General features: G+C 35.1%; 1 long non-coding RNA gene across 1 annotated transcript; it reads right to left on the bottom strand.

The window, feature by feature from the left end:
• Positions 1 to 4,448: 4,448 nt before the first annotated feature.
• Positions 4,449 to 12,131, bottom strand: LOC140153338 (uncharacterized). Its single transcript, XR_011859094.1, has 3 exons — positions 11,995 to 12,131; positions 7,650 to 8,042; positions 4,449 to 6,601 (listed from the first exon to the last, which is right to left on the bottom strand). It is a non-coding gene; the product is annotated as an uncharacterized lncRNA (long non-coding RNA).
• Between the last annotated feature and the right edge of the window lie 4,592 nt (positions 12,132 to 16,723).

Raw genomic sequence — 16,723 nt, 5'->3', positions numbered from 1 at the left:
TTTTTAAATACTGTAAATAAGTAACTCCTTTCTTCTTCCTTGTAAGTGCCTCCCTCATATGTATGAGTATTATCGCACTGCGTACAGAAAAGCTGTACTTATTTTTACTTTGGAACCTAGAGTAGACGAGTGTATTTTTGAAGTACAGTCAACAGTACCGGGATGATCCCCTGCTCTTTTCGAATAGCCTGTGACGTTCTTTAACATGCACACTACATTAATGTGAGAAAATATGCATGTACATCGGACCGACAGCTTAAAGTGCCCTCCGAAGCACTAAGCAAGTAGAGTGAAGTGCCTTGCTCAAGGACACAAAGAGCCAGCCGAGCTCAGGCGGACCCGGGATTATACCTCTTGCTTTTGATCTGATATCCTAAGGAAGTATTTATATATGATTTGTGTGTTGGCCATATAGGCTTCAACATATAAGGTTTTGAGGTATTTCCTCAAAATTTTAAGATTAATCTCAAAAACCATTCTCATGTTGATCCCAAATGAAAATGTACAATTCCAACAATTTTGAATATTTTAAGAAAATTTGAAACTTGTCGTCTGCAGTTGACACCTGTGGGGAGTAGGTTATATAAATGCATAAATGAGGCACCATGTGTTTGCTGTTTTAAATAGCCTAAACAAAATCATCAGGTATCTTGTCTGGTCATGAAAATTTACAATTTGCCCTTGTTTTTTGTATGCACATGATATGTTGAAATATAAAATAGGGTTAAACAGAATATAGACATTATAACAAAAACAAGTCCTTTGTTTAAGGAATTAACACAGAAGTATTTTAAATTAAAAAAAAATTAGGGCCATATTGTTGTTCTCTCCGATCCCTTAGAGTAGGCTTGTGCCTATACTAGGGGAATTTCCCCTGTTACACCTTGCCCCCAATATTGGTGGGCATGATTTAAGGTCTTTGTGAAATCAGGCCCTGACTATCCTGTAAATTGTACAAATAACAATGCTTTCATTTTCATATAGAATAGTATGCCTTTTCTCAGTTGTAGCAATTTCAGTTTCTGATCAAATTTTGTTCAGTTGTGTTTGTATTTTATTATGTAACCTGTGCCTTTTACTTTTAAGTCTGTTTGACAAATTTTGTGTGTGATTGTAAATATGTATATAAAAATGTATGTAAGATTTAAAAAACAAAATATATGTTACAAGATTTAAAAGACAAAAGTCATAGTGCTGGATAGCTCAGGTAGTAGAGTACCAGACTCCCCAATCCAGAGGTTGGTGGTTCAAATTGGCATCACACTTGCACTGCATGAGTTAGGTCAAAAATCAAATTTAATTTTACCACATCAGTCTGATAATAAATAAATTGAATGTCTTTTCTCGTGTGATACAAGAATATATTGCACTAGATGCAATATTGTTCTATCCCATGTGATGTATTCTTATATCACACCCAAAGCCATTCAATATCATATCTCAGGACAAAAAGGACCCACCAGATTGTTTAAAGAAATGTGCAAAAAGTTGGGATTTTTTGTTCAAATCACAGGGCAAACAAAAATGAAAACACTCACTCGCTGATGAAAGATGGAGTAACATCTGAAAATTCTGAGGTAGGAATTTATTCCTTGTGTTTGAATCAAAATCAAAAATGAAAGTTGTGGGCGAACAAAAAATCTGGCAGACCACCAAACACATATGTGACACGATCAAGGGAAAAGAGTCGGATGTCGCTAATATTGATTTTGAGATATTGGCAAAGAAAGTGTTAAAATTCTTTTTGTTTTATATTGTTTTCAGTGATTGATAAATTGATATAACTTTGCAAAGAAAAGTCGTATCAACATGGGGTTTTCAGTTTCAGAAAGTTCTAAATGTCCTCTTTAGAAACACATGTAAAACTCATTTTCGACCAGGGTCGACATGTGACTCATTCCCCTTGATCATGTCACATATAGTCATGCTTGTCTGTCATATCATGTCAGACAACCTCCATTTTTTTCCTTAATTTGAACAATGACCAAGATGCCAAATGTGTATCTGCTATTTTTTTTTGGCACACAGCCATTTGCATATCCATCTTTGTTTTATGACTTTTTTTATGTTCCTCTAAATGTTAATCTTTGTAAATAGTAATAAATATGAATCAATATTATATTATATTAGAATTATGTTCTTCTATATCTTAAAAATATTTTTTAGTTAAATGTTAGGCTTGTAGTTAAGTATCTATTATTATTTAACATCAAAGTTTGAGTTTTTGCTTGCTGTTTTTAACTGAAAGTGCAATTTTCTAGTAAAGCAATAAATATTTCACCAATATTAGGCTCAAAAACAAGTATTTCCCATAGGCTGTGCCCACAGCAGCTGAAGGGAGTATCCCATGCGGTACCATAATAAAATTGAATGTGCCATAGAAAATGTACACAAAATCCCTCACTTCAACTTTAAATAACTCGTTTAAATCAGGGAAGCTTAGACTTTTGACCCATAAAGTATTGTGAAACTATCCATAGCTCTCAATATCTAAGCGGCTCTTGTTTATTTTTTGCATACATTTGCTATGGGGCATACATATATACTGCAATGCATGATGGGATACTCCCTTCAGCTGCTGTGGGCTGTGCCCATTTGGTCTTTGGGAGCAATTTCACCGCAATTTAACCTTTTTATTTGAAAAATCCATATTTTCAAGCAAAATATTAATGACAATTTTTCCAAAGATTTTGTTCTCGTATACATGTACATTTTGTTATAATACACGCCATAAAATTTGTATTATATTGCGAATTTCAAAAAATCAAAATTACTTGATATCAAGGACATTCATTCCTTCTATTCAGAGTGCAATTTGATGTGCTCTCATATCACAAAAATACTGTGCAAACATTGCAATGCTATCTGATCCCTTAAAACAGAAATTGTCATTGAAATTATTGAATTATTTGAAACTGACAAATTTCTCAATTGAAAATGATTTAATTCGGACATCAAGTAGACAAGGGGGGGGGGTTATCATATGTCAATAAAAGCATTTTGGTGGTCCAAAATTCAATACCAACAACATGTAGTATGGAGGACTTCATGAGGTACATGTAGCTATAATACCCATCCCATTGGATTGTCAGAGATGACCAAATGGTATAGTGTGCTTACCAGCAAACACAAAATGTTCCAAACAGGTTATCTTTTGATTTTTAGTAAAAATGTTTTAACATATATGTAACATTATATGTCATGTTATACAAAGGTCATGAAAATGTTATAGAACGTTTTGTATGAAAACATGCTACAAAAACATTTTCAAATGTTTTTACAAGGTTATTGCAAAATGTTTTTTGCAAATGTTTTGGCCAAATATTTTGTCAACACTGTAAGTGTAATAACATTATGTTGGAATATTTGCAGCAAGTTATCAAAAAATGTTTTTGAATGTTAAGAAAACCGTTTTATACCCTTGTTATATCCTTTATATAACCCGACATTTAAACATTTTCTGGCAACCTTTTCTAACCTGTGAATAATGTTCAAAACGTTTTTTGTTTGCTGTGTTCCTGAAAGTTGAAGTGGCTAGGATTAAGTAACTGCTTGAATTTACATTAGTTACAATCAATAAATAAAACATAACATCAAATACTTATCAAAAACATGAAAAAATAAATGCCAAATTTGGTTTGAACCTTTCTTGGTAAGAAGACTATATCCTTGCAGCATAGAACCCAACTCTCTCACAGGGTAAATGAGGAACTGATAACAATTAATACAACTTATTTATGGAAGCTATATTTACTCATGTTTTAAAACATAAATTGTATGTTTCATTTATTCCTCTTCAGGACTGTATAATGTAAGAAAAGACTCATTATGTATAGACTCATTGCCCAATTGTATCCGATTAGAAATAAAGCTGAACTTTATCAAACTAAACCATTTGTTGTGTGTGACTAAACATTTGTAGGATTTAAATCATCAGTGGCTAATGTGCAATGCCAGATTTCAGTGTCATAACTTGGGAATCACATCGTTATGAATTCAGCAGACAGTCAAATCCGTATTCCTCTTTTGGTAAATTCATGTTATGCATGAATTATTTTTGAATTAGCAATGGATCAAGGCTCTAGATCAAGGCACTAGATAATAGAGGGCAGTATATCAATTTTTTTAATGATGATCAGTGTGATAAGTAAACAAGAGGGTAGCAAACAGGATTAGCTAACAGTGCAGCACAGTTGACGATTGATAATGCTGCCCTCGTTAACTAAAGCGTTGATCTCTTGTTCACTAATTCAAAAATAACAAATACGTAACATGAATTTACCAGAAGTTGAATACGGATTCAGCTGTCTGCCGAATTCATACTGACATAGGAAACCCAAATGCAGGAAATTTTTTAACATTGTGAAAACCCTGGGCCCTGAAAGCCTGCAGTGACTGGAAACTTGCATCCCTGATAGGTGCAGGATATATTTTAATGGCTCATCCCCCACTATACTGTGCCCCATCTAAATTATGATATTGATGTCAAAGCTAATATTTTATAACCCAGTGAAATGAAGGTTCATAGTGTGATCCAAAAAGTAGTAGGTGTGTTGAAATACTCTGGCTCCTAGAGCATGTACTGTGTTTTATTGGCTAAGTACTACAATACACATTTGTATACAACAAAATCACACAAGCAATACGTAATTTCAATAAATTTATTTCTTCCTGTTCCTGATCCTAAGGTGACAAAAAATAATTTGTAAGAATATTTTTTGTGGGGATTGATTTTCAGCTGATTTATTAATTTTGGCTGAACATTTTTTTATTTTCAACATTCAACACTATAATTACAGACAACAAAAAAGTATTAATTTTTTGTTGTCTGTAAGTGCTGAATGCTGTATCAGGTACCAGTTTAAAACTGCTTACAAATCTCGGAACAATTACCGAACAGGGTGCAACTCTACTACTTATTACAAGACTGCCCATCCCAACCCTAACCCTAAACTCCGTAAACAAGGACTGGACTCAAGTCTAGCAAGTTGCACCCTATTCGGTAATTGTACCCAAATCTTGACAAAAACACAAGAAACTGAAATATATAAACCATGCATGTTTCTCTATTAACATGTTTAGTGTATCAATGTACATCCTTCAACTTATTAATGGCAAATATTACTTTGTTTTTGTTGCTGCACCTGTCAATATAGTCTCATTTACACTGGCATAAATTCACATATTAGAGTACCCCAGCCACCCAATCCGCAACTATATGTAGCATCTAAGCGCTGCCCCAACTGCATGCACGTCATATCATTCTATATCAATTCATGATGTTATGAGTCTTGCTATTTATAAGTCAAACAAAGTATATAGTCTGTACATTTCTCGAGTAATTCTAAATTGAGTCTTTAAATGTATAATGAGAAGCTAAAAGTATACATTTTTAGAAAGGTAATGATGCAAGGAATCCAACTGGCTTAATAGATTACTGAAAAAATTTCTAGTTTTTGAGAAAATCCCAAAATTTGATTTTACTTTACTGACTCGAGTAAGGTATACAGACTATAGTATGAGACATTGCAATATTTAATATGGATATAACTAATGTTTACAAAATATGGGGAATCATGCAACCTATAGCAAATTATTATTCTTGACATTATAGCACTGGTAGAGACCAAAAAATAGAAATATTTCCAAGTTCATTTACTTCTGAGATGATTTTGTATTCAAACACAGTTTTGGCATTTTGGCATGATGTACTTACATTATTAATATCACATGAATGAACTTCATATTTCAGCTATAATTTCAACTTATAATTATACAAAACCACTTTTTTGTAGCAGACTATATTTAGGATTTTGAGCCAAGGCAAATGATCTTTATGTAGCCCAGATGGTTGGCTACAATAGCACATTGCCTGACATTGGCATTTCAAAATAAGCATTTATTCTCTTGTCCTCTTGTCCAAAAATCACTGGGGACAACCACAATGAGCTGTTTACTTCTCCACTATATTTTACCTCCAAAATCATGATTTATAAATAACTAAAACTTGGCATTAAGTTTTGACTTGTCATATCATTAAGAAAGATCTATGGACCACTGCTTCCACACAGTATTATATATGCTGTGATGTCCACTTGCTCAGCATTGTCCACCACTGAATATTTTGAATTAACCATTTCACTGAGTTGACCAGTGGTTCCAGTGCTCGAGATCCGCATGATCAAGATGGTGAATTGCAAAGCTTGCACAGGTTTACCAATTTGTATGGATTTTCCAGAGCAAAAACTGACATGTCATATCATTTCAAAGAAAGATCTATGGACCACTGCTACCACACAGTAAATATATTTTCCAGAGCAAAAAACATCAAACAAGATTTTTTGCACTCAAAAATATAACACATTTTGGGGACAACTGAAATGTTTTGAGACAAGCAGAATTTATGCTTTAAATGTCCTTGGGACAACATCCATTTTTTGCTTATTTCAGACACTGCAAACACATCCTAACATGATGTACACAGTTAGTTTATAGTTCTTTGAAAGGATCTCTTGAATGCAGCTCCTTGATTTGAATCAGGACATGAAATCCAGTGGTGTGTAGATGTTTTCTGCTACATATTCAGCATTAGCTTGACTTCCTGTAGAAATTAAAAGAGAAAGATCAATTTTAGATATTGAACAAGTTCTTATATGTGACTGAGATTAACACTTATATTATCACATTTTCTCGGATTGATAGCTTCACAGTTTATTGTTTAGCAGTAGTTACTACAGAGAATCAAAATTAAACCCTTGAAATTGGGGATGGGGTGGGAACAGGGTGGGGCACTCTTCTGTACATACAAGTATGCGATGGTTAAACAGCGTGTTTCCACTGAGCAAAGTGGTTGCGGGTGATTCGAGTGAATTCAAGTGAATGCAGGGTGATGCGAGGTATACGGCTCCAGTAGAAACAGATTGGGTGAAGGTGAATGCAGGGTGATGCGAGTGAATCCATCAACCACCTTTTGAGGTGGTTAGGTAACATTCTCAGTAGCAACAGATCGAATGAAGATTTGGTGGGTGACACAGGAAGTTAGCATACTACAATACAGCATAAGCATTCAAATCTGACCTTGACGGTCATGAAAAATATTCTCTGGCCTTCCACACTATAATACATGAGTAGTGAAATGTTACCCTGCATTTGCAGCCCAGTAGAAACGACCTGGTGAATGCGAGCGGATTGAAATGGGGGTGAAGGTGAATTCGCGGTAATGCGAGGTGTTTATACTGAGCACCTCGCGGTATTGTGAGGTGCTCAGTATAAACACATGGTATGTAACAACTCTCAGGCTCAGTTGCCACCCTCATCATCAGAGTCCCATGACCACCATATTCAGTTTGCTTCAGTTCCTATATGCCACACATTTTGCACTTCCCTCAAGAGTTTTTTATGCTCAATTCTCACTCATTATTTTCCCAACACCCTATTTAAGCAGTTTTAGTTACCAAACTGCTTTTCTTGGGAGAGGAGACAAATACTGGGAGGAGAATCAGTTCATGTGACCCTATATTTTGAATTAATATCATTGTTTATACATGTTAAGCTTTATTCATGAAACACAGATTTACAAATATTACAACACAGATTACAACACGGAAAATGGATTTTAGAAAACGGTAAACTTCAGACTCTATGCTTACTTTCTCTTTGTTGTTCTTTAATCAACACATATTGTTGTTCCCGTTCTTCTTCTGTATCAAAGGTCCTGAGTGGTTGGGTTGCCTCATGTAAATATATTTCTTGGGTTTCCAGTATACACAAATACCACTCCTAATACTGTCCATATGCCCAGAGCATACATTATACCAGCCCGTTTTTTCCACAAGAAACCATCTTTTCTCAAGCTTGTGGCTATTTTTTGCAAGAGATTCTTCATTGCTATCTTTGTGTTTCAACTGTCTACACAATATATTTACTATTCATGTACATGCAGTTTTCAGATTGTACTCGTTCTTTGTTGCAGTACAGTTGGTAGAAGTCCATTCATTAGTCCTTCCAATAAATGGCCATATGAAGTACCTTCATCATCACTCCTGTGGTTCAAAATATTAATATCAATGAAATAATTATGGTATATTGTATAAATTCTACTTTAAATTTCAACGATAAAAATCCACTTAAATTACTGTTCAGAGAACTGGCAACAATATTTTTTAAAACGCAACACTGCGCAAAAATTTGTATGCCTATAATTATGTATAATTCAAAGTGGTATTAGGCCGTATAAAATTAATGTTTTGGTTCTCATCCAGAGGATTTTCATGAATTGATGAGGGAGGGAGGTGTTTTTTTTTTTTTTTTTTTTTTTCAATGTAAAATTAGCATTGTCAGTAGTTTTCGGTCCTCTCCAACAGTGCTCGAGGAAACGATGAGGCCCTTTTTTTTTTTTTTTTAAATGTGAGATTCTGAGGATCAACCCCTAGAGTACCACAAAAAGACTTGGAAGTGATGCTTGTTCTCTAATAAACTTATTTATATGTATGAAGATTTCATAAATCATTCCAAAGTCTTAAAAAATGAAAAATCTAAAAAAAAAAAAAAAAATCTGACAAATCCCAGAAATTGAGGAGGGAGGGACGAGAACCAAAATATTAATTTTACACGGCCTTACATGGGAGGGCGAGTTAGCACAGCGGTAGTCCCCTCGCTTTGCACCACTGAGGTCCCGGTTTCAAGCCCCGGCGCGGCCCAAGGACTCATGTGCACTTGGTTTATCCCGATTCCATGCTCGCTCTCGCAGGTTTTCTCCGGGATCTCCGTTTTCCTCCTGCTTTAAAAAAAATTCGGTGATTAGTAATAATAGTTGTTTGTTGTAACTAATAGTTGTTTGGCTATCAAAAACTTCCTTCACCCAATGGAATTCGGGAGCTGCATAGATAATTGGTGGATGTTACAATCTAAGTGCGGATAGGTTTGCGCCAAGTTCGCTGCAACCAGCCTAGTTGATGCGATCTGATTGTGATGATTCACCATGGCAGCGAAATTACAGCGCTTTGATCCCTCTAAGATCCGGAAAAGGCGCTATATAAAACACCAAAATTTATTTATTACATAGTAACAGGTGCAAAAAGGGTATCACATTTAATTATGCTGGATCATGTCAATCAGGAAAATGTTGAGTACCGTATGTATGTATTATAAAATAGGTGAATCGTATTTGGGCATATATTATAAAACTTGCCATTATAATGTTTTGGCAATTCATGTGTCTATTAACACTAAAAGCACAAAGCAGACATTTGAAACACAATACATATTTTACATAGAAAATTAAAAGAAAAGATAGGTCACGGTCAAGGAAACCTATTGTCTATAGGCCTACTTCACTTCAAATGACATTGACCCAAATATATGATTTATTTTTGTGATGAGATATATTGCACATGGAATTTGAGAGGGATTGTGATAGCAGCTCCACATAGAAAAGCTGCTTTATCATGAGACTATGGCTGGAGGGACCGTCTTTTGGAATTTGCAAGAGAGCATTAAATAGCTCTTCTGGAGCCTTCAAGAAGAGCTGTTTAGAGCATTTACAATAGAATGTAACTTAGAAAGAATGGTCAATTAAGGAGAGCTAAAAATCACTCTCATATCAGATTTTAAGGAGAGCAGTAGAGAGTGATTGCTCTCACTCTCCTCAAAAGGCAGTCCCTGACTATGCTGTTTTGTTTTTTAACTGATGCATTTAATGTTGGCTGTATGTTTTTGATGAAAGTAATGTAAAGTGCTATGATAAAATGGTTTTCAGTTTTGGCTTTCTTTACTCAAGGGCTTTAATGTGATATAAAATGATGCGATGTGATGGCAAATTTGAATTCACATATTTTCATGACAGTTAAATCTAGACGTTAAATCTAGTGTCCCACAGGGCAGTTACTGGTCCACTGGACTTCCTCATTTTTATTAATGATTTGCCCCAGAACTTAACATCTTCCCGTGAAATTATTCGCAGATGACTGCGTTGTTTATAGAAAAATTAGCGGATCTGAGGATGCCGATATGTTACAAAAAGATCTGAACACGGTCTCTGCCTGGCAGTCTAAATGGCAAATGAAATTTAATACTCAAAAAATGTTTTGTCCTCAAAATTACACATGCAAGAAAGCAATTAGAGTACAAATACACCTTAAACAATACTTCACTAGCAGAAGTTAGCGAGTACCCATACCTGGGGGTAACATTAAACTCAAAGCTAACTTGGAACTCACACATTAATAATACAGCAGCAAAGGCAAATAGAACTCTGGGATTTATTAAGAGGAACCTGTATTCATGTTCTAGACAAATAAAAAACCTAGCTTACAAATCTCTCATCCGTCCAGGATGGAGTATTGTGGATCCGTGTGGGACCCACATACACAGGAACTCATACAAAAGCTCGAAGCTGTGCAGAATCGGGCAGCAAGATTTGTAATGGCAGATTACGAACGGTACAGCAGTGTGACATCAATGAAAGAAGAGCTTGAGTGGGAGCCTCTTGAAGATCGGAGGAAGACAACAAGAATTTCAGTCTTCCAGCAAGCTCTGATGGGTCACCTCGCCATTCCAATGCATAATATCCTGCGCCCTGTCCAACGCGCCTCACGACACAGTAGAATTACACAATTACCAGCATCAAAAAACTGTTTAAAATTCTCATTCATGAACCGCACAATCAAGGACTGGAACAACCTACCATACCAAATCACAGATATAGAGGACAAGGACAAGTTTAAATCATCAGTCAAACAGCACATCAAAGACAAAGAAAGCAAGAAATAAGCAACCAAAGCATCTGCAGATTAGCACCACCCTGCTCGCGTGACCCCTTCCCAGGGGGGTTGGGCAGTAACTAATCCAGATCCAGACAGGTTCTGTACCTGCTAGTCATGGCATGCTACTATTAATTATATAGTCTAGATGTACTGGGCATTATAATTATGCAAAAAGTAGAAATCCGAGTAAAATTGAGGGCATCGCTGTGAAGCAAATCACACATTATGGCTTTAAGTTCTGTAAATTAAAATTCATGAGGTAAGCTTAAAGTGATGCATGCAATGCACACATGCACATGATCATGATGCATGTTACCTACATGCAGGCCTGGAAATAAGTCGGTCTGAACCAGGAGCCAAACATTTGGAAAAGCGGCTCCTGGTCCTGTAATTTTCTAGTGAACCAGGAGCCATTTTAAAGAGCCAGGAGTCATTTTTCTTAAAGTATCAAAATGCTTATTTTTGTTATTTCTACAGCTTTGGATGCTCACCTGAGACTTTTAGATCCATGTTATTTGTTAGGTATTTAACTTATTATATTATTAATTATTGTCACAAGTTAACAAATAACAAGTTATACAATGAATGTTATTATATCTGAACAGACCAGTTGAGTCTTATTTTATTATTTTATTTATTTATTTATTTATTTTTTTTTTTTATTTTTTATTTTATTTTTTTTATTTTTTTTATTTTTTTTTTATTTTTTTATTTTTATTTTATTTTATTAATTAATTAATTTTTTTTAATTTTTTTTATTTTATTCATTTTTTTTAAATTCATTTTTTATTTTATTCAATTTGGCCTTTTATTTCGTGATTTTAGGAAAATTTTAAATATCTAGAAACACTGTCGCCAAAATTCAAGATGGCCGCCTTCATGTTTAGCGATCGTGGTGATCACCTAACCTGAAAACAAGGCAAAATACTGCCAAAATTATGAGCCCTGAAGGCAAATATCAAGGAAAATTGGTGAAATATTAGGTAAAAGATAAGATTTGGCACTGCATTTTGTTGAAAATACATTGAAATGGCCAATATTTTGAGCGGAAATGAACTTGCCTGACGAAGTTTTACTGGGCCATTTCCTGAGCACTGATACCGGGCGCAAAATACAGATTTTCTCTGGCGCCTGGGCGTGTAATTTTGGTTGGATCCAGGCGTTAAAACTCAGTAACCGTAGGGTAAAAATCGCTCGGCGCCTGCTTGTTTCCAGGCTTGCCTACATGTACCTTATGAAAATCATATCCATGCATTCAAAGCATTTTTTGACCAGGACGTACAAGGAAGCAATGGGTAATTGGTATTATAATCAATCTCACTATCATTAATTTGCAAAACAAGTCTATCTCATCGTGATCTAAATCGATGATCTTCTTCGCTGCAGACAGGTATGAAAAATCGCAACATTTGTAGCTATTCGGAGCCCGTGTGCCCAATAGTGCCACCAACCACCCTTGCATTATAATTATTTGCTATCAGCAGTAGATAGCAGATAAGAATGAAACCAGTACTAAAATAGTAAAATACCGTAGGCCTATAGAAGGTATCCATCAGCGGGTCTATCAGCAATTGTTACATCTACAGCGCTTTGCGTTCGTGCAGCTTATTCGTGTCTGTAAAAGAGCAAGAAAATAAATGTTTTAATAATTGTGCACATTTAACACATAAATTATCAATCATTTAAAAAAGCCTTAAAAATCTTAATAGATACACTTTCCATTGCGCATAAGTAATTTTTCAAAAACATTCCCATGTACAAATTACATGTTCAAAACTTCACAAATAAATCACCAAGATAGGGGCCTATGACATATTCAACAATAAATTAAATGTATAGAGGGCCTATGATTTTGTTCATTTGTTTTGTTTATTGTTTCATGTGTTCTCCACACCAAATAATGAAGAGGCTCCATTTAGTTTAAGAAATGGCTTGTTATGTGTCATATTAGGGTAAAACATGAAAAAAAATTAAATAGCCTGTCCATTGCCATGGAAACGGAATAGAACTCGTAGGCTACAGATTTAACAACATGGCAGAAAAGATTATCGGGAATTTCTGAACATTTTGATATAATGATTTGTCCATTTGAAACATCTATCCTACGAAACCGTTAAATAGAGCACTTTTGGCTGCATGGTCTCACGTGTAACGTTATGTGGATGGCCAGTGTCTTTTGGGCCGAAGAAGTAGGGGTTAATATTGGCAAACAACATTGATTTTAGTTCTTTGAAATATTCTAAGCGATTATTGAGCTTAAACTTGACTTTATATTAATTACGTTTGTGTTTTCCTTTCATAATTATATATTTCACGTAGGCCTATTCATAGACCAATAACTTTTTGTCTTGAAATAAATTTCAGACAAATTGGACAAAGTATTATTACCTTTTACCAGCGTTTTTTAGGAAATATTGAGCCACAAGTGCAAATATAACGGGGGTACGTAAAACCCGCTTTAATTTTCCATACTAAAATATTGACAGAAGTATAAAGTGCGGCCGTCAAGACCCCTCATGGCAAATCGTTTCAAATCAGTTCCTATAAAACCATTCAATCCACATCGGTTTATAATGGGAAACCTCCTGATCTCAGAACCTTGTTTACAACATGTTTAATTCCATTTGAAGAAGTTTCTTTGCTCCCCACCCAAAAATAAAATAAAAATAAAATAAAATAAAATAAAATAAAATAAAATAAAATAAAATAAAATAAAATAAAATAAAATAAAATAAAATAAAATTGAGTGCCACCCCTGGGAGATGTCCTTTGTGTTTCGACTCCAGTTTCGTCGGAACTCAATCTGAGTTCTTAACATTTCATAGTGTTTATTGACTAATCAACAGGAGTGCATGTATGTAAATACTTCATAATTGTAGAGGCAAATATTAATGCATATGTGATTGCTTTTGCTCTCGTTGTTAAACACATTACTGCAACAATATTTACATTGCAACAAAAGCTCACAAAACCAATAATGGACATGTTTGGGTTGACAAAACACCTCATGAATAAAAGAGGCAATATAGTTGGTTTTCTGCGAAGCATTAAACGGACACATTCTTGAAAACTGGCGAACTTCAGTGTTAAGAGTGTTACGTGGCCTACAAAAAAGCGTTCAATGAAAAGGCTTATCCCAGCAAACACAAAAATGATTTTAAAACGTTCTAAACATGTTATACTTTGGGTTTTGGTTTAATAGAAGAAAACGTTTTGATAACATTAAATGTCGGGTTATATCAAGGTCATGGAAACGTTTTAAAACGTTTTGTATGAAAACATACTACCACAATATTTAAAAATGTTTTCAAAATGTTATTATAAAATATTTTTTTGCAAACATTTTTGCCAAATATTTTGTCAACACTTAAATAACATTATGTTAGAATATTTTGCAGCAGGTTATCAACAAATGTTTTTGAATGTTATGAAAATGTTATTTGCTCTTTATATGTCCTTTATTTAACCCCCTATAACCCGATATTCAAACATCATTTTCTGGCAATCTTTTCTAACCTTTTGCGAATGATGTCGAAAACATTTTGTGTTTGCTGGGATAGTTCTGATAATTTGTTATGAAATACTATTATGTTTCCACACTTTGCCATTCTGTAAATTAACTTAAATTTTAACAACTATTTGTAATGTTGATTATTTAACAAAATTACTAACCAAAATCAGACTGTGAGAATTTCCTGTCAAAATCTTCTTTTTTAAAGTAAATAATGACTTTGTTATTCATAATTCTGAATAATGAAATCGTATCAGGAACAGCAACCACAAATGTCGCTGAAAGATGGAAATCCAACATGATGTTATATGTGTCAATGATATTAAGGTTAGTTACGAACATCGAGCCAGTCCAACTGCTATACCTTGTTGTTTTTCGTGTAAACAATAATTTGTCAATGTTGTCAAAATATCAAAAGAAACTAAGCAACATTGTGCAGCTGCAGCTGCAAGTTCAAAAGGATCATGTTACATTACAAAGCCTTTTTTTCCAGTTTCTGTTTTTCCTCCAAAACAACATTTGAATATACATCAGGCGTCTCATCGACCATTACATTGATTAATTATGCTTTTGTGAACATCCAAGGAAGCTTGATTAATTTCTGCCCTAAAGCTGAATTAAATCAAGCATATACTATATACGTGCGGGCGTTTCAATGTGCATATCATTATTGCACTACCAACTGTTTGTATGATATTGCTTGGTTTTGGTTACCCTGGCAGCGTTCATTAGGGTGATAAGCATACATTGCTCTGCTTGCGTACGGCATAATTCGCAAATGTATGAAGAACTGAACAAACCGTATTAAACAAACGCACACGCAGTATACTATATATATACTTGTGTGTGTTCACACAATGTGGAATGTTTATGCTGTTATATTGCCTTTCTATAATAAGCCAAAACTTTCTGATGACTGTTAAACATTTTTCGTGCTATAAAAAGCCAGAGCAACAGGTGTATTTTACAAGTGTGATTACGTTTTTGCCTGTAATTGAATAATGGGTGAAGTAGAGACAACGGCTAATTATAGTCCATCTACAGCCAAGCGTCCATCGCCTTCATCAGTTGCTGAGGTGCTAGGAATAGTGCATTTGCAAAACCAACCAACTACTCCACCACAGAACCGTAAAGGATTTAACAATCCATTACCAGCAATCGGAAGAAGTGCCAACGAACCAACTCATAGTGGAAGTGACACTCTAGCTCCAATAAAAGGCCTCTCTCGTTCATTTCCCTCACCGCGATCGTTAGCGAACGACGATTATGGTTACGAAAATGGGAAAAGCCCTCGAACTGATGGTGTTCTTTCTACGCCAAGAGGAGGCAAGTTATGCGGTACACCAGGATCAATACAGCATCAACAAGGAAGAAAGGACGTTAATCAATTACCACCACTTTCAAGTGCACCAACTGATTCACCGGCGAATCTGACTCGATCCAAAACGACTTTAACGAGAACATATTCTGGTGGAGAAACGAGACCACGAAGCAATAGCAATCCACGTCCAAAAAGTGCGCGAGGAAATCGAACCAGATCATTTCATGGAGAAAAATCGCATGACAGAATTATGGCAAAGAACTCTTCTGACAATTTAACATCTCCAAGAAATAGACAGATTGGTAATAAAGAGAGTACACTTGGACAACAAGTGTTGCTGACACAAAGAAGGTCAATAGGACCATCAAGAGGTGGTAATCCCGCACCGATGCCACAAGACACGAGAACACAAATGAGACCAAGTAATCCAAGTCCGAATGTAAGCGATGACGAAGAAGGATTGAAAGACCTAGTGCACCTTCGCCTCCAAGTCCTGGTCTTGACAGTGATTCGGAAAGTGATACGGAGTTTGATAATTATGTTGCTGATCTTCATATTGCCGGCAGATGAGATTTACTTTTGTTCTGTGTTTCATATTTGTTAACAAGATACTATTGAAAGCCATGAAGATTCCATGATCCATGAAGCGGTCCAGTCATGGTTTCAATCCCAGAGTTAGACTCTAGAATTCACAAACACTAGAACAACTCAACGAGTCTTGTGTTTCGCGTATCATCAAACTTGTTGGAAGTATCATGTTCAAGAAAGTGAAGAACTCAAGGATGAGCTTAATTATACTGATTAAACAAGTTTGCAAGTCAAGAAAAAGGGATGTGTTACAGTCGATTTAGCATCTCCTTCACGTCCGTATACCACTTTCCAAAACTATGCTTCGTCTTCGATCCAGTCCGTATATTAAAGCCATAATGTACGATCTTACAATTTGAAATTGGTTAATTTTTATCAAACCTGATTTTTTGGCATATTTGTTATGTTTACACATGTCCCAACTTGCAATCAGCCAAATTTGTTGTGTTTCATGTGTTTGTACGTCAACAGAGAAAGTTCGACATAATGTCATAATTCAAAGAATTATGACATTATGTCCGCGTGTTAAACGGCCAAAAT

Source organism: Amphiura filiformis, chromosome 5 (assembly GCF_039555335.1).
Source record: "Amphiura filiformis chromosome 5, Afil_fr2py, whole genome shotgun sequence".
Lineage (NCBI taxonomy): Eukaryota > Metazoa > Echinodermata > Ophiuroidea > Amphilepidida > Amphiuridae > Amphiura > Amphiura filiformis.
Note: the sequence above shows the minus strand (reverse complement) of the source record. Positions and strands in the feature narration are given on the sequence as shown.